Source organism: Mytilus trossulus, chromosome 7, assembly GCF_036588685.1.
Source record: "Mytilus trossulus isolate FHL-02 chromosome 7, PNRI_Mtr1.1.1.hap1, whole genome shotgun sequence".
Classification (NCBI taxonomy): Eukaryota; Metazoa; Mollusca; class Bivalvia; order Mytilida; family Mytilidae; genus Mytilus; species Mytilus trossulus.
In genome coordinates, this window is record NC_086379.1 from 25,242,592 (window position 1) to 25,268,820 (window position 26,229).

Here is a 26,229-nt window from a genome sequence, read left to right on the forward strand (position 1 = left end):
AATTGGGTAAAAAGTCTTCTTTGGCATTAAAATTAGAAAGATCATACCATAGGGAATGTGTGTACTAAGTTTCAAGTTGATTGGACTTCAACTTCATCAAAAACTACCTCGACTAAAAACTTTAACCTGAAACTTGCACTTTCCTTTTCTATTATAATTGGACCGTGAAATTGGGGTCAAAAGTCTAATTTGGCTGTAAAATTAGAAAGATCATATCATAAGGAACATACATGTATACTAAATTTCATGTTGATTGCACTTCAGCTTAAAAAAAACCTACCTTGACCAAAAACTTTAACCTGAAGCGGGACAGACGGACGAACGGAACGACAAACGGACGAACAGACCAGAAAACATAATGCCCCTCTACTATCATAGATGGGGCATAAAAACACCCTGGTTATTGAACCTGAAATATAGGGTAAAATGTATAATGAAACACCTAATGGAAATATAAATCATCTGCATGTGTGTCATACCGTGGACCACAGAAATCTCTTCCCCCTTTACTTATCCAAATTCAAATGAAATGAGGCTGTTTTTTCAAATACATTTTATTTACCAATTATAATTATTATGATATATCACAATGATACAAAATATCCAAATGAAACCAAACACAATCTGCTTTTGTTAGGTGTGTACGAATATCAAAAAACAAATTGATTCTAGGGATATGATTTTGGACACGTCTGTAAATTATCTCTACAATAAAAAGGAGGAAAAGGATCTGCATCATGGGTTTTGTATCATTAGCATAATATTACATTTATACAAAATAAATGTTGACATTACTGAGGATTCTATTTATTTTCCGGGTTGTTTTTATAATATTGTTTTGAATACTAATTAGGGGGAGATAATCCTAATGTAATTTCCAATTAAATAAGCATTATGAATTAAATTAAATCATGTCTAATTTTTGATACATGTATTAAATTCTGTAAACAGAGTAATTATTCTTTGTTTAATAAAAAAACCCTTTTTATTGCTTACCAAACTTATAAAAGAATTCCATAAACAACAGAATCCTCAATTAGTGCCAACTTTTAAAAATGACATTAAAAAAACATTACAATTCTTAAACAAAGGAAATTAAAGCTATGTTTATGCTACAATAAAAAATACATGAATCAAATTATTTTTTGAGAACAAACTCAACTTATTTACTGGGTTATAAAAAAACAAAATAGCAGAGACGTGGATTAAGAGGATTTTTCAGAGGGCCCCCTTCAGTGGGAAAAATTTGGTTTAATATTTAGGGAATCACTAAAACATGACTGGAGCAGGGCCCTGCTGAAGCAGTCAGTGCCCCCCATATTCCTGGAAAATTTCTGGATCCACCACTGACTAAATATCTTGATCTGTGCAAAAAATTATTAGATCACCAAGGATATGTTTAACAATTCATTTCATATTTTTAATCACATGCTGTTTTAAAATAAAAAGTAAAGTTTATTTACTCACACCAAATTTCTAAGCATATTAATCTTTATTAAATATCCCCCCCCCCCCAAACCCCTTTCGGAGGAAAAATTTGGTTGATTGTACAGGAAATGACTGGTGTTGGGCCCCTTTATGTTAAGTTCTGGATTCGCAAATAGGTAAAGTGAGTAAGTGTATGATATGTTTGTTTATCCATCTACAACTTTAACCCACAATTATCAAGATTAAATGGGACTTTCTCTAAACTTTCAAATAATCTTCAGTATCTGCCAACACTGTGTTCCATTGTTTTCACTTCAAAAAGGTTGGGAAAACCCAAAATTTCATTATAATAAATTAAAACACATACTGCCTTTAGTACAGAAAATCAGCTGAAAGTTTCAATGAAAATCTACCAAGCTGTGGATGAGAGCTGATGATGGACAAACAAACAAACAATACAAATCTTCTTTAACACCCCATTTCAAAGGCATATTTATGGGGATGTCTCCTCTCCCTGTTGCGGGAAAAATTTTGTTTAATCAATTGCGCTGGCCCCCTCTAAGAAAGTCCTTAAGGACCCCGCAAAATTTAAGTTTTAATGATTCATCAATTAAAAAACAATAATTGAATGCAAATGGAATACAAATAATATAAATAAAAAAATATCCAATTTGAAACTCAATACAGGAATAAAAACAATTTGTTTACAACTCATTCTGCCACAAGATTACTGTCTAAGGATTCTACTAAAAAAGATAGTAACAGTTCAGCCACGGTTTGCAGGATATTGTCTGAAGATTGTACCACACAAGGCAGCAAAGGTGACTCTTTCAACTGAAAAGAAATAAAGTCAAGTTTTAATTATTGTTTGATTTCGAATTAATTATTATTCTGGAATATAATAACATTTAATGTGCAATTTTTCAAATAAAAAAAGAACCTGATATCACTGAATGTGAAATATAAAAAATAGAAGATGTGGTATGATTGCCAATGAGACAACTCTCCACAAGAGACCAAATGATACAGAAATTTAAAACAACTATAGACTGTATGACCGTCGACAATGAGCAATGCCCATAAACCATTATCAAGTCAACTATAAAAGATTCCCAAAATGACATCTATAAAACAATTCAATCAAGATAACTAATGGCCTCATTTATGTACAAAAAATGAACAAAAAACAAATATGTAACACATCAACATACAACCCCAGAAACAGGCTCCTGAAGACAAAAATAAACTTTCCAAACTTTTCTGAGACTTAAGGTGGTACCTTACACTACAGGGAGATAACTCTGTAAAATCAGCTAAACGTTTTAATTACGTTGTGTTATTTAGGGAGGATTAAGCTTTTTAATGATCAAAAGTAGTGTTTGTAAAACTGCTATATAATCAGTGTAATTTATCTGATAAAATAGTTCGTTCAACGTTTTTGAAATTTTTATATTTTTGTCAAAGGGTCAAAAGTAATACTTTGTCAAAATTTTATAAAAATATAAACGAGCCAAATTAATTTTAGTGAAAGTGTTGGGTACCACCTTAACATCAATTTTCCATGAGTAATTATTTGAAATACTCAACATGATGAATGCAGAAGCTGCTGATAAATTCACTAAACAAAAAGTTAAAATAATTGAATACAGTATGTTATTTGTTGTTTAGTTGACACTTACTCCACACAAAATTTATGTTAAAAATGTAGGAATAAAATTCTTTTGAAAGTTGAAACGAATATATGAACCACTGAATGAAAGGCAGTTATTATGCATCTTTTTATAAAAGCTATTTTTTTACTTGATATCGGGTTATATCCCCTTCATATTTCTTGTTCAGGAAAGGGACAAAAAATCAGTAAAAATGGATACATAGATATCTAGGGGCATAGATACATGTATAATTAAAATTTAAATTCTCACCTTAAACAGCTCTCTTTACTCCTCAAGCAAGTTACCCAAAGGAAACTTGTGATGCTAACCTGTAAAACAAAGTTCAAGGTCAGTTATTCGCAACTTTAAAAAATATATATAGATCATAATAATTGATTAAAAGTTCTCGAATAACATACAAAATTCTGTGAGAAAATAATTGGTATTCAAAATCAAACTAATGGTTATGTTTTCTGCTCTTTGTATGTTTTTTTTATCTCTCCAACTCATTCTCGATTGCTATTTTCAATTCTATTAAGTTTGCAATACAAAAATAAACTTGTACTTTATCATATAGTATAGTATTTCAAACCTTTAAAAAAACAATTGATATCAATTACTATTAAATTATGAAAAAAACTAAAAGCTTGTATACCTACCATCATGTTAACAATATCAGATATTCAAGTCTTACTCCCCACACCATGAAAACATTGTAATTTCAACAACCTGGAAAAAAAATGTTTTTAAGATTAAATTGTACATAAGATTTTTTTAAAAAGTGTAACAAAATTATGCCTTGTCACATTTCTTATGAATTTGTCTTATACTATCATTTTCTGTATGTTAACTTGATACCTAAGGTACAAAACAATTCAATTGAATACAAGTTGTTGTTCACATCCATTTGTATTTTTGTGCATCTGATGAGTTGAGCCTTTTTCAACTGATTTTTATAGTTCGTTCTTATGTTGTACATGTACTGTTATACCACTGTCCCAGGTTAGGGGGGAGGGTTGGGATCCTGCTAACATGTTTAACCCCGCCACATTATTTATGTACATGCTTGTCCCAAGTCAGGAGCCTGTAATTCAGTGGTTGTCGTTTGTTTATGTGTTACATATTTGTTTTTCGTTCATTTTTTTTACATAAATAAGGCCGTTAGTTTTCTTGTTTGAATTGTTTTACATTGTCTTATCAGAACCTTTTATAGTTGACTATGCAGTATGGGCTTTGCTCATTGTTGAAGGCTGTACAGTGACCTATATTTGTTAATGTCTGTGTCATTTTGGTCTTTTGTGGATAGTTGTCTCAATGGCAATCATACCACATCTTCTTTTTAATGTGTTATAAAATTGTTCAGCATTGATGTAGATGTCCTCAAAATCAAACCCATTATAAACAAATAATTTAAAATTCCTATAATAATATGATCATTAGTTTTGTGGAATATTTCAACTCACCACATATTTTTCATGGTAAGGCCTCAGACTGGGTTGAAGATTTAATTGACCATCTTCCTTAAGAGCTGCTATCCTAACCTGGAAGGTGGTTTATGTCCTCATCTTATTGTCCATTTGCTTTCAGAAATAACATTATGTAAAAATAAATATCAGATGCACTTTTTAAGTCTTTTGAAATTTCACCTAAACAATTGTAGTTACCCACAATTTCTCCCACCCTCCAAATCTATTATCTATAGCTAGAGCTCTGCTTACATTTTTTTTTATTTACAGAACTCTAAATAAATGTAATTTTAGCAAGTATACATCTGATATTTAAAGAAAATGTGTACAAAAGTGAATATTTTAATTAAAAAAGTTATATTCCATATAAACACAGGAAATTTCAAATATAATGAGTATAACAAAGGAATTACCTCCCTTTTGTCCTGAAAATTTCACACTGTTGAGACTCCACACCCTTTAAATATTTAACAATACAAAATTTGTATAACTAAAATAAAGAAATAATAATATGTAAAAACTACAACACATTTCAATAAAGGGATGCGCTTTAGCACATGATACGGCCGTTGCTCTTTTAAGTTTCACCAAAACTGCATAAAATCCCCCTTTTTTAAGTATAAAAATTCATTACTTAAGAAAACGTAAAATCTAAAATTAATAAGGGAAAGGGAGCTTATGTCAATAGATATAAACAATTCACCAAAGTTTCATGGACATTGGTGAAAGCCTTTTTGAGTTATTGTCCAGGTGTGAAAAATCCCCCTTTTTTATGAATAAAGCCCCATAAATCCAAAACTTAAAATCTGGAATTTATAAAAATTGAAAGGGAGCAATAACAAAATGTATATAAAAATTCAGGAAACTAAAAAAAAACACTTTACATATTTTTTTTTAGATTCTCCATTCTAAACCAACTGGAGGCCTTTTGACTAGACAGACCATTATTAAGTTGACAAGTAAAATTTGTCTGTTCCATTTGATTTTCAAAGTAAAAATGAAATAGAGATACAGGGGGTGGGGGAATAACGAAGAAGATCTAACAATTGTAAATACAAGCTTCCAATCTAATTGAAAATGGAGAATCTTTACACCTTTTTTTTTTTTTTTTTTTTTTTTTTTTATAAAAAATTACATTTTTTGAAATATATACAAAAAAAATTTGAATAACATTCTTCAGTTTTATCACATAATCATTGCTGCAACCACAGCTTCCTGAAATAGAAATAAACATTCTTAAACATATTTGTCAAAACAAGATCAAACCAATATACCGATTTATACAATTATTAGCAAAAAAGGATGATAAAATCAATGGTTGATGTGCATCATGTTTATTTTCCTTTATTAGTTGTATGAATTAATGCATTGGTTTTCTAGTTTGAAACTGTTTCACATTTTGTTATGTTCGGGCAGGGCCTTTAAAACTGGTACTGTAAAACCAGAAATTATTGCATGCTATTCTTGTGATTTTTCAACAAATGGACAAATATGCAAGATAAATAATCCCAAGATTTCAGAAAAATCTGGCCTCAAAGTTTTGCATTAGAGATTAGATTTATAAATATAAGTTCCTATTGTGATATTCAACCAGTTGCATTATTTACATTCATATAGGTTTTGCTCATTGCTGAAGGTCCTACAGTGATTGTAATTTGCTTCTCTTATTGATAGTTGAGTAGTTGGCAATCTTATAACATCTCTTTATTCTTAAATATCCAATCCAGATTACCAGTATAATTAAAACTATTAATTTGGAAAATATTTCAAAATACACGTGTTCATAAAAAAATACATGGTGAATTTAAAAGTTCATTAATCAATATTTTAGTTTCTTACCATAAAATTCAGCTCCAATGGCCGTTTCCCAGCTTCAATCCTTGCAGACAAGCTGTGGTGCTAACCTGAAATATAAAATACAAAATTGTTTTAAAGGATAACTTCTGAAATACTGTATCTATGATATATAAAATGGTTTATATATGCGATAGGTTTTGAGAACATTGGTTAGACATCAATCCAACAACACAATTCAATCCTAAAAGGAGTAGGCTTAAAAGGGTTAAGTTGGCCCTAAGATTTTTTATTTTTTTTAAATCAAGCCCAAATACTACAAATTTAACATATATATTGTTCTGGTATCATTATTGATACAAAATAAACACTTCATTTTGGCACCTGACACTATAAACTATTAAGTTATGACATCATGATTATGCAATTCTGGTGTATTCACAAAAGCGCCAATTAAGGTCCAATTTTTCACAATTCAGAACAGTTTTTAGCATATCCAGTAATAGTTTACGTCTTTTTATTTAAATACATGTATTACCCTTGGTTCCTATAAGTTACGAAACATTTTGGATCAAAGGTATTCTTTAAGCTTTTAGGTAAGAAAATTCACAAAATTATAGCATTTTGATAATATCTCCCAATATAGCTAATTATGGAGACTACAATGTATTATAAAGAAGCGATTTATTTTAAGTCACATTAAGTTTCTTGAAATATATCCATTTAAGATCCAAATTGGGGCCCCTTTGATATTCTATGATAAAAGTTGAAATTTAAAATCTATTATAAGGCCATACTTTGCCAAGAGACCATTGTCATATGATACTGATAAAATAAAGAGTATATACTGTTGACCAAACTCTTATAAACCTTTAACCTTAAAAAAGTCAGTATTCATTTTAAAATAATCTTATTTATAGATTTTTTTTTTTAAACAGGATTAACAATACTGGTACCTACCTACATATTAGCTGTATTTGACCACCAAGTCTTATTCCCACACCATGAAAACATGCCACAAAGTACCTAAAAAGAAATTAACACATTTATTAATTTTACAAACCAATTTCTATGTCAACCTAAAGATTGATTTACACATTTTTCTGATTTCTTACTTCAAGTACCAATAGTATAAAATCCACATATTTTGTAAAGATTGAAAAACAAACAAAAGTAGTCAAGGTTTATGATTTGAATTCTGCACTCAACTAATTTGAATAATGAAAATGAGTTGTCTCCCATTGAATGAACAAATCTTGCTGTTAATTGTGCTAGTCTCCCCTTGAAAGTTAATTCCTATCTTAGAATTTACTCCTGCAATTGTAATAGAAATTCTTGTTAATGTACAATCAAGGGGTACAATCAAAATTACATGATGGATATACACACACCGGAAGTGACAGTCGAACTCGCCGCTTGAAAGGTTAGTAGTTGCATTTTCTTGTTTATATCAATTAAATTTTGATTAATAAGTTGGCACACTGAATGTCGGATAGTATGTAGTTTTAAAATACACAATTGTTTTTGCTAGAAAGCGTGCAGTTATTGAAAACACTTCGACACAGTTCCAAATTTTCAACGAATTTTTGTGTCGAAGTGTTAGCATTAACTGCACGATTTCCAGCAATGATAATTGTGTATTTCAAAACTAGATAGTATCCGACATTCCGTGCACTACCTTATTTATTAAATTTCATTGATATAAACAAGTAAATACGACAACTTACCTTTCAAGCGGTCTGCTCGACTGTTACTTCCGGTGTGTGTATATCCATCACGTGATTTTGATTGTACCCCTTGACAATGGTATCCCAAAATATTAAACTGGTAAATAAATTATTGAAAGATGTTTTTCATGCAGAAAATAAGGATGAATATGTACATTTAACAAATATTTCTAGAAAATGTATAGAAATTGTTTGACTTATAAACTTGCCTTCTCAATTTCATGGTAAAGCCTCAGACTTGGTTGAAAATTTTATTGACCATCTTCCTTAGAGCTGCTCTCCTGGCTGTCATCATTATCTTAATTGCAATCTTTTCGTTTTTGGTCCATTATTTATAGAAATAAATAAAAAAAATATCAGATGCACTCTCAATTAATCATGTATCTTGAAAATTTCACCAAATCAATTCTACCGATAGTGTCCCATAATTTCTCCCACCCTTAAATCTATTATCTGGAGCTCTGTTTACATTTTTTTTTATTTACAGAACTCTGAATAATAGTCATTGTTAGCTAGTTTACATCTGATATTAAACAAAAAACTTATACATATGAATATTTAAGTAAAATAATAAATTTAAAAGAATGAGGAGTTAAACAGGGGAATAATTTATTACCTCCCTTTGCCAAAAATTTCACCTGTTTAGACTCCACATCATTGCTATATCTAACAAAAATACAAGATGGTATAGCTATAATAAATAATAAATAATTTGATATAAATTATTTAAATAATTAACAAAAATATTTAGTACATCATTGTTCACCTAGGTGGTTCACTTCCATTACTCCGATTTTCTCAACCAATTGAAAAAATGGACACCAAGATATATAACAAATCTTGCTTATTGTGGCATTTAACACTAAAAATCTGAATTAATATTTTCTCACCAAGATGTGTTTTTTTCTATGCTTCTTGTGAAATAATCTTTTTTATAGCTAAAAACACTGCAAAAAATAACAAACTAATGAAGAAAAAAAGAGATACATCCAACAAATCAGAAAACCAAAATGTACATTTTAACAAAATAACATTATTTTTCTTTTTTTTTTTTAGATTCTCCATTTTTAACCTTCTGGAAATGTTTGATAACACATTGACCATAATTAAGATATCAAGAGTAGGTCTAAAAGTAAAATCGGAAAATTATGAAGTATCAATTTAGCCAACAACTTCCAGCTTTGTTGAAAATGGAGAATCTTTACAATTTTTAAATTTTTTTTTTGGTAAAAAAATATGAACATTTTTTAAAACATACACAAAAATAGTCTGAATTACATTCTTTTTGGTTTCAGTTGTATTGCACAATAATTTCCTGCAGCCACAGTTGAAGTCACCTGAAAAAGAAATATACATTCTAATATCTTTCAGAACAATATTCAATGCAAAGGAATAAGTAACTAGTTAATAAATGCACTTATGATGCATAGAACAATAGAACATTGCTTTTACTTTGCTTTGAAGTGATTCTGTAGACTGAATTTACAAACAACCAGTCTTCAGTAGCAAACAAGGGATGACAAGTAGTTGGTTGTTGTTCGACGTATTTATAGATTATCGTTGAGATGACCAATGATAATCTGTTTATCGCTATTTTACCTATGACGACCTTGTCAATTTCAATGTCAATTTTGTTAGCAACGCCACGTGGTCTCCTTAGTTTCTAGCGATAATTTTTCCATCTCAAGCGAGAAGCATGATATGAAAATTATCACAAAAAAGATCAAAGGAAAAATGCACAAAATAGCGATAATTGTTATTATTTCATGGTTTCATTATAAATCAAGCTGTTGGTTTTCTTGTTTGAATTGTTTCACATTTTGCCATGTTTCTAACTTTTAAAGTTAACTGTAAGGTATATGTTTGGCTCATTGTTGAAGGCCATAGTGACCATTTGTTGCTTACATATCATTTGGTCTCTGGGAGATAGTTGTTTCAGTGGTAATCATACCACATGATGGTCCACATCCCATTCATTATACAATGTATATACGGGAACAATTTTAGAAAACTTACAGATAGTAAGATTTTCTAAGTAACTGAATAATTTTTTTATTTCCTTTATTTATCTTGATACCTCCCTTTAGATTATATCACAGTTATAGTTCAAGAAAAATTAAAGTTTACTACGTCTCAAGATCTGCATAATTAAAATATAATACTTCTTTGCATAACATTCTAGGGTATTTACATGTTCTTGGCTAAATGACTCATTAATTTATGTATTGGTTCTTACCATATTAGTCAGCTCCAATGGCCATTCTCAGCCTCAATCCTTACAGACAAGCTGATGCTAATCTGAAATATAAAGTGTCAAGTCTTACCAGAATGGTTTCAAAAGATCACTGTTACCATATGAAATTATAAAAAAATAGGTTATATATGTGTAATAGAGGCTGAGAACATATATTAACTAGATAGCAATCCAACAAACTAAATAATTAGGTTCGATATTCAAAATTACGTTATGTTTGTACTGATAAAAAAAAAATGCGTAAACTAGAAACCAAACTCTTAGAAACTTTCAAGCCTGAACCACATAAAATTTAAAAAGAATATTTATAAAACATTTATTTTATTCGAAACTGTATACTGGCACCTACCTATATACTAGCTGTATTAGACCTCCAAGTCTTATTCCCACACCATGAAAAAATCTCACAAAAAAAACCTGAAATATATGAAAATTTACAATTTATATACTTTATATTTCAATTTCCCTGACATTTACCAAACATTATTCCAATTTCTTACTATAACATAAATAACTGTAAAATCAAGATAAAAGATTAAAATCAAAAACAGTAAGTCTTAAGTTTATTGATTGAATTTTCAACTCCACAAAAATAATAATTTAAATATATTCCATTGTTTATAAAGGTAAATTATGAGTTATCTCCCATTGAATGGCAAAAATAACATTTTACATTAACAACATCAACTCTATCATATGCCCTTAATATACAATTTTTATCAAATTACTGATTGTATAGAAAATGTTTGGCTTAATTAAACTTGCCTTCTTATTTTCTTGGTGAAGCCTCAGACTTGGTTGAAGATTTATGTAACCATCTTCCTTGGAGCTGCTGCCATGGCTACTTTTCATGCTTTTCAACATAATTCTTTGTGATAACCAGTTCACTGAATCCATTTTAATATTCCAATGTCCTTTCCGTTGTATATAATCCAATATACAATTGTCCAAAGAATGTTCCAAAGCATCTCACAATATTTTCTTTTTACATTCATGGCAGCATGGAAGTAATTCTCAATATAAAAAATAGTTGTTTGAACTCATACATAAAACAGTAAAAATATCAGATGTGCTTTTATACATGTAACTTGAATTTTGAAAATTGACCAAATGTTTTTTTTTAAATACCCACAATTTCTCTTTCCATAGCTCAAATTATTGCTCTTATATTAGTTAGCAGACATCTGATATGTAAATACCTAAAAAAAGAGGTTATAAAAAAAGAACAGAATATTTATTGGCTAACACCTATAAATCACAAACATTTTTTTAATATTTTGGAGCATAGTTTAATAAAATTTCCCTTGTTTTAAGTTTCTCTTCACACACATCATAAGTATGAAAATAATTCTACAAAAATTGATCATAGCCTGAAGTAGCTCAGTTGTGCAAGTTCATATTTTCCATCAACAAAGGAGAATGGTCTTTACTGAAATTTAAATATATGGAAATATAAAAGGTCAAACATTTGTGATGACGATTAACCTTAATCAATTTGCATGCTCATCATGTGAGTTCAAACAAAAATTGTTACATTCTTACAAAGGTTTAAATAAAAATCTCCTAATTCAAGAATAGAAAAAAAAATCATAACTGCAGGAGTTGATTACACAAACGAGTACTGTCTGTAAATTTTAATAAAATTTCACAAATTTCGGGAAAATGGGGGGGAAATTTCTCAACCAGTTTCATACTAGGAATAACACAACTTCAACGTGAGTGCAATCTTCCTTTGAAGTTTCAATGGTAAAAGAAACGCTGATAATATAAAATACAAATATAATACAAAATAGTGGTATGTTGTAAGAAATCTTTACATTTAGGATAAAATTTAGGATGAAATATTGTAAACTCAAAAAATCCTGTTTCTTTAAATTAAAAAATAATTGTCCAAATTCAAATTCCATGTAATAAAATCATTAAACTAGAATAGTTGAAGGAAATAGTTTCAAAGTTTACAATTCAAAAGTAACATTTTTGTTCCCAAATTAAGTTTGATACATGAACCATATTAATCGGTGATGTCAAAATTTGTTTTTCATAAGAATGCTTCCAAAAAACTTAAGAGAAGAGAAATCACTGATATCTTGACATTAATAGAGATGGACTGACACAAGGTAAACTTTGGGAATGACTGGTTCCTTAAATGGAGGATAACAGTCAGAACTAGCTCCTGTCAATACACAAGACAGGAAACACCTCTTTTCTGCCATTTGGAAACAAATCCCATGTAATAACGTAAATAGTTTTTTCCATCTTCAAATGATAAAAAAGAAATTATTCTCCCCCAGGGGTGGTTCCAGCCATTTTTAAAGAGATGGGGCTCCCACCCAGGATAAAAGGCAGGGTTCAAACTAGGTTCTGTTCTCATTTAATTGCAACCAAAAAATTTGTACAGGTTCTGCAGATCCCAGTGTCTCGCTTACTTTTGCTGTTAATCCCAGGCTCAACAAAAATGAGGGGGGGGGGGGGGGGGGGGAATATCAATAAAAATATTCCTCTCAGACTATCATTTGATTGTAAGAAGCTTCTGTCCAAGTTTGGTAAAAATCCAGAATAGTTTATGAATCTAATAATTGTTTTAAAAACTTTAACTTCAAAATATAAGGTTAACTAAGTCCATTAATAAGCAAAATACGGAAAAACAGGAAATAAGTTTTAACTATTTTTTGTCTAGATACTAGCTTTTGATCATAAACAAGCTTCTGTCTAAGTTTGTTACAAATCCAGAATATTTGAAGAAAGTTATTAAAATTTGTAAAACTTTAGTGAATGTATTGTATCTTGGCATTTATAAGTAGAATATGGAAAAATTTATGTTTCATTTACAAAATTTACTTCTGGGTACTATCTTATGATCATATACAAGCTTCGGTGGAAGTTTTAGAAATCCAGAATAGTTTTAGAAAGTTATAAAAATTTCAAAAAACTTAAACTAAAGAGTGAAGTTTTGTGATCGCCAATGATGACGCTGCTGACAGAATGTAGGATGGCTAAGTCTCATGTTTTTTTCAATTAAAGTTGAAGGCTCGACAAAAAGTATTAATGGTTTAAAAAGAATGTTAAATAAAATTTGTTGAATAGTGTTTAATCAAATTTTGCAGAGGTACATGCTTCCAATTGGCTTCCCTCAGAGTTACATGCCTCTAATTGGGACCGCGCTGCCAGGGGTACTGCTTCTAATTAGCTTTAGCAGACAGAGGTACATATGTACTGCTTCAAATCAGCTTCGCTACAAGACAGAGGGTATGTGCTCCCAATTAGCTTCACTAAGAGGTACATGCTTCCAATTGGCTTCGCTCAGACAAACGTACTGCTTCCAGTGTGGAAATGGTACGGTATGCAAGTCTGTACTATATCCAGCCTAGTAAATGGTACATAATTGCAAGTCAAATGTCGTCCAAATATACAAAAACATATTTTATTTAACATTCTTGATCTACGTTTATTTTCGCATCTACCTTCACTCTCCTATTTATAATTTATCCTGATGGTGACATTGTGAAATGCAAATTATCATTACAGGATTCTGCAGTTCCCTATAGTTTCAATCCTGATGAAGGTGCCATAGGATCCAAAATATGGCTATCTTATCAAATTCACTTTAGCAATCCCTTAATTTTTTTTATTATCTTTTGATTAAAAGAAGCATGTCCTAGTTCTGTCAAAGTTTGGTAAAAATCCAGAATAGTTTATGAATTTAATAAATATTTTAAAAACTTTAACAGCAGACTGAATGTTATGTTAACTTGAAGAAAAACTAAGTCAGTTATAAGTGAAAAATACAGAAAAATGGAATTTTATTTTTACAAAATTTACTTCTGGGTACATGTACTATCTTATCATCATAAACAAGCTTTGGTCCAAGCTTGGTACAAATCCAGGAGAGTTTAAGAAAGTTATCAAAGTTTTTAAAACTTTAACCACATGGTGAATGTAATATTTCCCAGGAGAAAAACTAAGTCCAGTTACAAGTAAAATACGAAGAAATGGAATTCTATTTTTACAATATTTACTTCTGAATACTATCTTATGATCATTTACAAACTTCTGTCCAAGTTTGGTATAAATCCAGGATAGTTTAAGAAAGCTATTAAAATTTTAAAAACGTTAACCACAGAGTGAATATTTGTGGACGATGCCAATGACGGAATGTAGGATCGCTATGTGTCACTTTTTCAACTTAAGTCAAAGGCTCGACAAAAGGAGGATCCAACCTCTCCAGAACTTCCACCCTCTGAATCTACCACTGCCCCTAAAGTATGGTACATGATCTAATTTGAACCTGCTTAGTTATAAAAAAGAAGATGAGGTATGATTGCCAATGAGACAACTATCCACTATCCACTAAAGACCAAAATGACACAAACATTAACAATTATAATATGTTTAAAGTGAATATTGTATGCAATTTTTAAAAGAAATATAAGGGGAATTTCGAAAAGAAATGTCAAAATCTTGTCATGATGAGTAATTGTTAAATGTGACGAAAAAGTTAAAATTAAAAATAGTTGTTAATTATGTACTGATAATTATAAACCAAATAGTTATACCAAACATTTTTAAGAATTACACTGATTTTAGAAAAATATGATGCCGAATGGACAAATGTCATTTTTAGAAATTTCTTAATTAAATTAAATTTGAAACAAGTTATCTCCCTTGCTTAAAAGTAAAAGTTTTCAGCTGTGTAAAGACAAAGCAAAGAAACAAACAACTATTTCGCTTAAATACAACATTCGAGGCTAATTGATGAAACTTGATTACAAATATTTTTCAAGCAAAATGTGAATACTGTGGATTCCTTATTATTGACAGTTTTTTTTATTATTATTATTCATGTGAATGACAAATTTTAGGTTTTCACAAAATTATTTTTTGGGGGATTTGTATGGAGAATTTGTAAAATGTCTGAATGAAAGCATATTATTGGGGGTTAGAGTTAAAAATGAACCCAAGAATGATATATTTGAAGCAAAATAATTAGATACTTCTGTTTAATACTAGGGATTTTTATCTAAATAACTCTGGGAAATGATGATAGTTTCAGATAAATAAGAATGAAGGTTTAAGGGGGGTATTTGAAATGATTTAAATACTTGTTCTTCCCACTTGGTCAAAGCATTAAGTGAATTTAATTTAAAAGGTAGATTATAATTTTGAAATGTTACTTTTACTTCACCATTATCTTGTTAGCAATCAGTGCTTTTAAGAAACAGATACCCTGAAACAATTTTGATGACGCTTAAGTATATAACATTTTGGGTAATTTTTCACAATAAGGTATTTGAATTCAATCTAAGATACAAATATATTTTTAATATTTTGGTTTCCAATACATCATAATATGTCAAATATAATTTAGAATTTGATTAAAGACCTTTGTTTTTGACATTGTTTCGAAAATTATAAAACTTTTTTACAGATTTAAGCTCAAAATTATAATTTTTTTAATACTTAAATTACCAAACAAATATCAAATATTTTCATTTCAGAATTACATATAAAGATTCCCTCAAAAGCAGAACACCATATCCTGAACACTTGAAAACCATGACACCATTCAAAGAACCAATGAAAAAACAAAAGAAACAACCAGACCCTAGCAACTGCAAGCTACTCCAAAGAGAAACTATGTTAGTAATAGATAAGAAACGCAGCGCTCTGAGCTCAATGTATTTCTGAAATGGTCATTTGATATTTGCTTAGTCTTCAAAAAAATAATCAAGATGAACATTAATGTTCAGCTATGAAACTTTAAATGCAGATGACAAACTTTAATTTAGTTTCAAGTACAAATGTACTGTTATTCTCCAATTTGACAATCAAGATGTATTGAAAACAGTAAAATATTTAGGGAAGTTGTTAAATTACAAAACTGAAATTTCAGTTTTATCATTTAAACGAGTGCATCACCAAAAACTGCATGAATTGTTTTGAAAATTTCAACCACCCGAAAGCACTAACAATGCAAACAAGACAATGTTTAAAAATGTTTTATAAATATCTGTTGATCATTTCATCCAAGGACCTTAAACTGTTTTACAACCTAATAAACCTCATCCTAAGTTATTTCAACTATCACCCTTTCTGCATTGATCAATTTGATAAAGAAATTAAATAAATGGGCGTTCCACTCTGGGTTAATCTCCAACCTCTTTTTTAGCTTCAAATGTTGTTGCATATATAAGTATGGAGATTTGTCACATTGGCACTCATACCACATCTTCCTATATATATCAATTTAACTATTGAAATTGATGGGCAAACCATTTTGCTGCATTTCAGAAGAAAATCTTGTTCAATGGTTAAATAGTGTTGTAATCAAATTAAATCAATCTTCTTCCACGGTTTTATCATTTAATATCCAGTTTTTAATGTATATTATAATTTGTATGCCTGAATCTTTTTTTGAGTTTTTTTCGGTCAAATTTCTAACTTGGTTGTTCACATGAAATGCTTAATAAAAATCTCTGTCATTTATGTATTCAAGCTGAATATGTTCTCAAAAAAAACTTTTTGGTAATTTTTAAATATGAAATGAAAATTATTCCAGAATCCACCGACAAGAATCAAATAAGTATACCACTTGTATTTATATCGGCATATTTATCTCAATATTTTTAAATTATGAGAAGGTGTCCATGGCTTTAATTAATCAAATTATTATTTGGCTCCAGTTATAAATTATTGGATGAAAACTTTTACAACAAAAAAAAATTGCTCGACATAATCTTCCAGAATCGTTGATGGTGAATGTTTGGGATAATCATAAATATTTTTTTTTAACTAATTTCAGAAATTCAAAATCTTATTCAATTAATCTGAACCAAACCATATTTTCCCCAATTACTAAATACTTTGCAGACATATCTTAATTTTCAAGCAGTTTTTTACCACTTCCCAAGGGTAAAATATACATGAATTTGATCTTGGCATAGTGTACCTGAATTTAACTTCACAAATTTAGAGCAAAATTGCATCATTTGTTGAAATACCATATCGTATTGATACCCTTATTTTATACAACTTGCCTCCCCTTCTAATTTAGTGAATTTTTATTTCGCTGCTCAGTGGCAGAATCCAGAACTTTTCATGAGGGGGCCCCCTCTAGTCATACTACAGTGATTCCTTATATAATCAACCAAAAGGAGTATGTTCGATAAGGTCCTAAAATGACCCCCTTTTTAGCGTAAATTTCAAATTCAGATTAATCGACCAATATCACGATAAATTACAGCTAATCCATTGACTAGCTAGGATATACACCATTTTGGCGGAAATTTTACGTTTCTGCGTTTCATTATGACGTCACAAGTTGAACTCGTATTGATTTTCACGAAAAAATCAATGAAAATGGGTAAATTTCCATAGATTATTGGACAGGAAATATAGAGCGCATACGTCGACAACAAAGATATTTTAAAATAATGTTTGTGAAGACATTTCACACGTCTTATTTGAATCTTAAGCTTGTCGACGCCTGCGCTCTATGTTTCCTGGTCCTTCATTTGGTTGCAATCTGGCTTATTTTGACAAATTTCACCAAAATCCCTTATTTTGACCTTTTGGGATGTAAAAATTAACGTGTTAGAAGTAAACTTTGACAAAAACAGTTCTGTGTAAAAGAAGGGGGACGAAAGACACCAAAGGGACAGTAACTTTCTAACATGTCTTTAAGGCAACTTGAAACAGTTATTGTCTTGTTACTATGAACTTTATAATTGGGGCCAAATATGGCTTTTACCGAACTTACTCCTTTACCCACAAAAGGGGGGGCAAGGCTCCCTGGATCCACCTATGCTACTGTCATTCAAGATATCAGTGTTTTCATGTAAACCCGAATCATAATTTGTCATTTTACCTTATATTTTCTGTAAAAAACAATACATTATTATATTCTGGAACAGTTCAATTGTAAAAACTCTTAGAAGCATATCTTAATTTTCTAAAAAAAAATATAGAAATTTTTTATTTGTAATCTTTTATTTAACACATTTATTAATTTGGTTATGCATGAAAAAGGTTTGAACATTTATTTTCATATTCGTTGATTAAAGTAAATTAACATTTCCAATAAAAAAAAAATTATTCAAGAAATTATTTACTAATTATTTTTGATAGTCCAATGGAATTTTCAAAAAATTTCAATATGTAAAACATTTTGAAGAAAGAGATGAAAAACACATAAAAATTTCATGTTGCATTTTGACAATTTTTGATAGAATAAATGCAGCACAGAATGAAAAAAAAACATTTTACTTACACAAGTAGTAGATAAGTTAACATATCAAATACTTGCTAACATTCTGTGGTGTCTGAGATCACCCTTTTTTTTTTTTTGGTTGGTGCTTGTTGTCAGATCATTCCTGGTCTTTGGTAAGGTTGTTGTGCCTGAAAGCATCCCTGATCTTTGGAAAGGTTGGTGCATGGTGTCTGAGATCATCCCTGGCTATTTAGTTTAGTTGGTTGCATGGTGCCTGAAAACCTCTTAGGTCTTTGGTTGGGTTGGTGCTTTTTGCCCTAGTTCATGTCTGTTCTTTGTTTTGGTTGGTGCTCAGTGCTGGAGATCATCCCTGGTCTTTGGTTGAATTGGTGCTTGAGAATCTCTCAGGTCTTTGAATGGGTTGTTGCTGTATAATATTTTGTTGTCAGTGTAGACAATTTTCCGTCACTTTTTTTGGTTATGTGTTGTCTTTTTTCACCACATGGTTTGAGATTGTACCTCTTGTTGATCAAAATATCTGACTGTTTTGTTTGAATTTTGAGGATAGTAGTAAAAATACTATTAGAGATATGCTATTCCCAGATGTTCCAGGACATGGATACCTTCATAATTACACTGTGTGTGCTGCTTCCTTGAAAAAAGGTGAAAACAAGATGTCTCATGTTAAATTTTGTGAGGTAGGATATTTCTCGTGTTCCAGGGTGTTCTCAAATTACACCAGTTAATACTTCTGATTGATTTGTTCTGTGGTTTTACCTCATTGACAAAAATACACAGAGACAAAAATAATAAATACTGCATACCTATACATCTTCGTAAGAACTCTGAAATAGATATGAAGAAGAAAGATTAGTTATTTGCACTTCCATAAAAGAAATCTACATGCCACTCTTCTTCTGTCACAACATAGCCAAACTCTAGGGTGTATGACTGAGGTTGCATCTACAACAAAAACAAATTTGTAAATTATTAGTGTTTGAGAATGTTGGTGTCACTTCCATCAAATGAGTCCATGACTGAAACATCCTCTCAGCTGCATCTGCAAAAACAAATCTGTAGTGTTGTGGAGAACGTTGGTGTCACTTTCATCAAACGGGCCCTTTAACAAGCTCATGGTAGAGTGATCTTGTTACTATTGTATAGTGCTGCGGAAACTCTGTGCTACCCTCCCTGGCCTAGTACAACGGAGTCTATCCAACGTCTATGACTGTAACATCCCACTGCTGCAATCTGCGAAAAACAAAATAATAGAATTAATAATCTGTTGTTGAACTCTGGAATGAAATAAAAATACATATACAACATTACACATATAAGAAAAAAATCAATTAAACTTTATTTTATTTTCTTTGAGGTAAATTTCAAAAATTAAATACATATTTTTTTAATTTAACTTTGGTATCTTCCTTTTTTTTATGTAGCTCTTGTTGACCATTATACCAGACTGTTTTAACTATTAGAGGTATTGTATTTCTAGAAGTTCAAGGACATGCATACATTCTTGACTACACTGTGTGCTGCTTCAATGAAAAAAGGTGAAAATAAGATGTCGTGTTAAATTTTTATGAGGTAGGATATTTTTTGTGTTCCAGAGTGTTCTCTCTCAAATTACACTAGTCAAACTTGTTACTTCTGATCGATGTACTGTTCTTTGGGTTTTAACTCATTGACAAAAATACACCAAAAGACAAAAAATAATAAATATTTTATACCTATGCATCTTTGTAAGAACTCTGAAATGGATATAAGAAGAAAGATTAGTAATTTGTCACTTCCATAAAAATGGACATACAGAAGTCTATATGCCACTCTTCTTCTGTCACAACATAGCCAAACTCTAGGGTGTATGACTGAGGTTGCATCTACAACAAAAACAAATTTGTAAATTATTAGTGTTTGAGAATGTTGGTGCCACTTCCATCAAATGAGTCCATGACTGAAACATCCTCTCAGCTGCATCTGCAAAAACAAATCTGTAGTGTTGTGGAGAACGTTGGTGTCACTTTCATCAAACAGGCCCTTTAACAAGCTCATGGTAGAGTGATCTTGCTACTATTGTATAGTGCTGCGGAAACTCTGCGCTACCCTCCCTGGCCTAGTACAACGGAGTCTATCCAACGTCTATGACTGTAACATCCCACTGCTGCAATCTGCAAAAATCAAAATTATAGAATTAATGATCTGTTGTTGAACTCTGAAATGAAATATAAATACATATACAACATTACACATATAAGAATAAAATCAATTAAACTTTATTTTCTTTCCTTTGAAGTAAATTTCAAAATTAAATATTTCTTTTTTAATTTAACTTTTACTTTATTTTCCCACAAAATTTAGCTTTGTAAATGTTGTAAAAATACACAAATTATTAGTCTGTTTCTTTTGTTACCTTTTCTGAAGTTGGACACAGACTTCTTTTTAATGAGTTTTACGGTGCAAATTGCTGTGTTTGTTTTTTCTACATTGGCTCATAGAGGTATAAGTGTGGGTTGAGATCTCTCAAAACATGTTTAACCCACTGCATTTTTGCACCTGTCCCTTGTTAGAAGCCTCTGGACCTTGTTAGTCTCGTAGGTTTTTTAATTTCAGTTCATTTTAATATATGTTTGAGTTTAGTATGACATCCACTTTCACTGACCTAGTGAACATTTTTGTGTAGGGGTCAGCTGAAGCCTGCCTCCAGATGCTGGATTTTCTTGCTGAGTTGAAGAGTCATTAGTTAATTCGGCTGTTTTTTGCTCTTTGGTTGGGTTGTTGTCTCAGACATAATTCTTTTGTATAAGATTTGTACTTTGCAAATAATTGCACTCAAGTGAGTAAAAAATTGAAGCAAAAACATTTGAGTTTTACCACTGAAATAATATTTTTTGTTGGCAAAACCGTTTTATTTTGACATTCTGTTCTTTTTATTATCTGACCAAGCTGAGCAACCATCTACTACAATGGTTCTTATTAAATGTTGTATGCATGCAGACCAAAATGAGGTTGAATTGTGGTTTTGGAAAAAAATATGAAATCAGCAATGCTTTTCAGATCATTTTTACCAATTTAACTATAAAAATGACTGTTAATAATTACAAGTCATTTCTTCATTATTCCACTTTTATTAATATTTATAAAAAAACTAAAGTGCTGTTATTGTTTATCTAAATCATTGCAAATGCCTCTTTAAGTGATAAATTATCTAAATGTATTTTTTTTAAGCAGAAGGTGGCTAAAATACACAAGATAATGATAATTAAGTAATTTTTATAACAATTTGAAGCTCCTACCTAAGCTTAGGAATTTGATGGTTTTTTTAATGTTTTTTGAGTGAAAGTGACAAGCTCCAGGGGAGGATCCAGCCATTTTAAAAAGGGGGGTTCCCAACCCAGAGTAAAGGGGAGTCAAACTATATGCTCCCATTCAAATGCATTGATAGGCCCCAAAAAAGGGGGGTTCCCAACCCAGATTAAAAGGGGGGTGTCCAACTATATGCTCCCATTCAAATGCATTGATGGGCCCAAAAAAAGGGGGGTTTCAAATTCCAGACCCCCCCCCCCTGGATTCACCACTGAGCTCATTGTGTAAAAGGCATATTCTATTGTGCAAACCATAAGCCTTGCTATCAACAATAAATTTGGTGAAAACTTGATCAAAAATGAAAGTCAAATCTTCTTATCACTAAAAAAAGGTTATATTGCCTTTTGTTCAAACTCATTTACACTCTGACGAAACTAAAAAAAAAATCAGTCAAAGTCAATCAAATGTTTAGCATTGACAATGCATATAACATTTCAATGGAACTAACGTACATAAGGTTCTTTGTGACTCAAGAGGTGAAAGCCCATAAAACTACCAACAATGACGAAATGCTTTCCATGTCTCCAACAAAGTTGTCACTAGTACCATTCAACTTCAATCAACATTGTGTTTGTCTTAGTCAAAGTCAAAGTGCAGTGCTAGTGAAATTGTCTCAACAGAGTAGAAATGAGTAAAAAATGTTTTTGAAGATACTTGAACATTTATAAAATTATATTTATTTCAAGATGTAGGACACACGTTTGGACATTTTAGTGTGCTGATTAGGGTCTCCATGCTGTGGTATTTTGTTAGAAGAATGGCATCCTACATCTTAGTCTTGGAATTTATTTTGAAAAATGAAGAAAAAAATCTTTTGTTGATTGTAAGCATGGCAAAAGGCAAAACAATTTCTGTATTTCTTTTATCTTAGTTATCAATTATATATGTGAGGGGGATAGGACCTATATTGGGACTCAGGAATCTGGTATTTTAAAGCACAGGATTTAGGGATTTACCCCTTCAGGATAAAGTTGGTTTTTTTTTAATTTCTTGATGTCAGGATCTAAATTTATTTAAATTTCGTGAGCTCAGGATTTTGTGTTTTTAAGCCCGGAATTTCGGGATCAGGACCCCTCTTTAAGTTTTCAGAATTATTCCATGTGGTCAGAGTTATCTCCCATTGATCAAACAACTCCATATTTAATTACATTGTTAAATTTTGAAAAATGACCAGAGCAACTGAATTAATTCTAAAGACCATTCAGGTAGTGGCCATTTTCCTCAATGATAAGAGTGACATTTTTCTCTTGTTGGGGAGTCAAGATTTCCATTATTTTTTTAAACCATAAATTGGCTTATTTAAAATTTGAAACCCCTCAATTTGAAAAGTTTTCTGTATGAAATTTTGTCGTTAAATGGTTAGGCATTGCACAAAACAGGCTCAAGCTTTATTTAATAAAAAAATTTCACCCTGCAACATGCTCATGTGCTTAGGTCAGATATTTGTGTGTATGTAAGTTATTTGTCAGTCTGTTAATTTTATTCACAAATATTTTAGACTTTGGATGATTTACAAGTTCACGTATTGTATAAACATCAGACTATAGTTGAAACCTCTAGATGGTTTTGGTTATTTATTTTCCTTTGGTCACTGTCTTGTTGGTGTATACCCTTGATCCCCCATTTTCCATAATGATGCTTAATATTTAACCAACAATAAGAATACTCACCAAGTATAATTTAAGATGAGGTTCTTACCATACTCTTTGGTAACCCCAAATATACTTAATACATTGCTTACTCTTCAAGGTCATACAGTTCTTCTTTCTGCTCAGTTGTTTGGTCCCTACAAAATATCATTTTATTTTAATATATGAAAGGATTGAAACTCAAAACTGTATTGTTCATCCTTTTTTAATAAAATGTTTATTCAGTCACATGTTTTCCTTGGTACATCTCCTTTAATCAATGCCATATTTCACCTCATTTCTAATATATTTATTTCAAGAAAGATAAAATTAAACACCACTATTATCCTATAAAACAAACCAAAAAAATTTAACCAATACATACCTGAGTAATCATTTCCAATGCTGTAAAGCTTCATCATAAACTGATTGATGAAATGCAGCTGGCTGATTTTCTAATCATTGTAATGTTGACTATAGTCTGATTCTCTAATCATTGTAATGTTGACTCTAGTCTGATTTTCTAATCATTGTAATGTTCACTGTAGTCTGATTCTCTAATCATTGTTATGTTGACTATACAGTCTAGGTGTCTGTAAGTCTTCACATTTCTCTGGTTCAACAATTCATCAAAATAAGACTGTTGCATTTTGTGGATAATAGTCTTGTAAATTCTCTGAAAAACCAAATGTAATTAACTTTTATATAAAAAAATGTATTCAGAAGGTATTGCCAACAAATTCAGTTGGTACACTGTCAGTCTCCTAGACATATACATGAATGTGTCCCCTATTCCTGTTGTTGTAGGTAGATACTATTTGGAAGCAATACCTGGTCAAGTTACATGGATCTTTCAACTTGAAATGCATGATATATTTGCCACAGGGGGTTATGCACCCACAATCAATCATGAATTTTACCATGGTTACAGAACTTATAGTTACAGTTCGATGATGTTTATACAAGAGTAAAAGGTTGAAAACATAACAACTCTAATAAATCAATAAACTTAAAGAAATGGGGTAAAGTCATCATATTGTAATTTCACATGCAACATGAAAAATTAGTGAAATCATTCAATTCTCCAAAAGTAATTTCTGGAACTTTTAAAATCTAAAATCCAACACAGATCACATTGAATCAATTAATTGCCTTAAAATTCTTTCAAACATATTTCATGTCCCCTAATATTCTAATGAAACAAGAATGTGTCCATAGTACACGGATGCCCCACTCACACTATAATTTTCCATGTTCAGTGGACCGTGTAATTGGGGTCAAAACTTTAATTTGAAATTAAAATTAATAAGATCATATCATAGTTTCAAGTAGATGTGACTTTAACTTCATCAAAAACTACCTTGACCAAAAACTTTAACCTGAACTTTGCACTTTCATTTTCTATATTCAGTGGACCATCGTAGGTGGGGCATAAAAATACCTAGGTCTTTGTCCAAGTAAAAATCAATTTAAACTGATTTGGCTTCTAATTCTAACCTATTGATCACACGACCATATATCGGTTCAAATTCTAACCTTTTGATCACATGACCATATAGGTGTTACACAACAATCTACTCATTTCACACTTTAGTAACTGGCTGTGCAGAAAAATATCTACTGACAAAGGACATACTGCAAATAAATTATGTAACTGAACTTTACTCAGATCAATAACAAAAACGTGAAAAAAGTGTTAAATCAATTGAGATTAAACCATGTACATAATATTTATTACCACCAAAACGGCTGTAAGTAAATCGAGGATCAAGGACAATATAATGGAGAATCAAGTCTTCTACTTTTTGAATTATGGCTTTATCATCTTTATAAAATACAAATAGACTGCATCTACTATAAACTTGAAAACTGTAAACTTGAAATATAATTCCATGTATCAGTAAAATACGAAAAAGTAAAATAAATATTTTCAAATCTTTGCTATCGATAGTTGAGCAAAAATATGCCATCTGCATTTTCAGTTGGTGCAACCTTTTCAAACATCACGATACTTGCTACAGCATCGACTCAGGTAGATGGACTCAGGCACTTGTTTTGTAGTAACCAGTGCATGCTCTAGTTTAATTTTTTTTATTTATTCCGATGTCAATGAACACGATTGATTGTTGGTTACTTGGTGTCCAGTGGCAAATATTTCATGCATATTCAGGACGATCAATGAACACGAGCCAACTTATTAAATTTCATCAGATAGTCTTCTATATCATATCTTAATTTTTCGAAAAAGATTTCAAAAGTCGTATTTTGATCCATATTTTTAATAATGAAAATAATCTGGGAAAATACCAAGGGGTTAATATCTACCTTGAGTATGTGTGGTTTCACGAACAGTTCAAATCAAATCTTTTGCTTCTGTAAACTGCATGTGTCCATCTTGTTCGTTTGAAGACAAAGTGCTATTTGAAACACTTCGGCGGGAAGTTTTCCACTGGTCAACAATGAAGGGTCTAAAAACTCCAAACCAATGAAAACTCACAAAATAAGACACACCCTCGGTATTAAAACTGCTCACAAAATTTATTTGACAACAGCTAGCCTTTTTTAACAATAAAATTTAGATCTTAAATCGAGCATAAAAAGGTGTGATAATATATTTGATATAAAAATGACTTGTAAAGATCTTTTTTATCCTAAAGACCTGAGACTACTATAACACATAGTAGTCTCAGTAAAGACTCATGAAATTA

The 26,229-nt window shown here is 30.7% G+C and overlaps 3 long non-coding RNA genes across 6 annotated transcripts; all 3 read right to left on the reverse strand.

Annotated features, from left to right (window-relative positions):
- Positions 1–593: 593 nt before the first annotated feature.
- On the reverse strand, positions 594–7,360 carry LOC134724822 (uncharacterized). The gene is made up of 6 exons (XR_010108489.1): positions 7,301–7,360; positions 6,386–6,450; positions 4,544–5,761; positions 3,740–3,809; positions 3,351–3,409; positions 594–2,262 (listed from the first exon to the last, which is right to left on the reverse strand). It is a non-coding gene; the product is annotated as an uncharacterized LOC134724822 (long non-coding RNA).
- Positions 7,361–8,281: 921 nt separating this feature from the next.
- On the reverse strand, positions 8,282–10,743 carry LOC134724823 (uncharacterized). The gene is made up of 3 exons (XR_010108490.1): positions 10,671–10,743; positions 10,304–10,365; positions 8,282–9,404 (listed from the first exon to the last, which is right to left on the reverse strand). It is a non-coding gene; the product is annotated as an uncharacterized LOC134724823 (long non-coding RNA).
- An 8,466-nt stretch (positions 10,744–19,209) lies between these two features.
- Positions 19,210–26,007, reverse strand: LOC134724824 (uncharacterized). 4 transcript variants are annotated; one of them, XR_010108494.1, is made up of 5 exons: positions 25,847–26,007; positions 23,907–24,197; positions 23,564–23,679; positions 20,261–20,698; positions 19,210–19,372 (listed from the first exon to the last, which is right to left on the reverse strand). It is a non-coding gene; the product is annotated as an uncharacterized LOC134724824 (long non-coding RNA). The 4 variants fall into 4 exon arrangements; XR_010108491.1 differs by having other exon boundaries at positions 19,210–19,778; XR_010108493.1 differs by having other exon boundaries at positions 20,261–20,281; positions 25,847–25,995.
- Between the last annotated feature and the right edge of the window lie 222 nt (positions 26,008–26,229).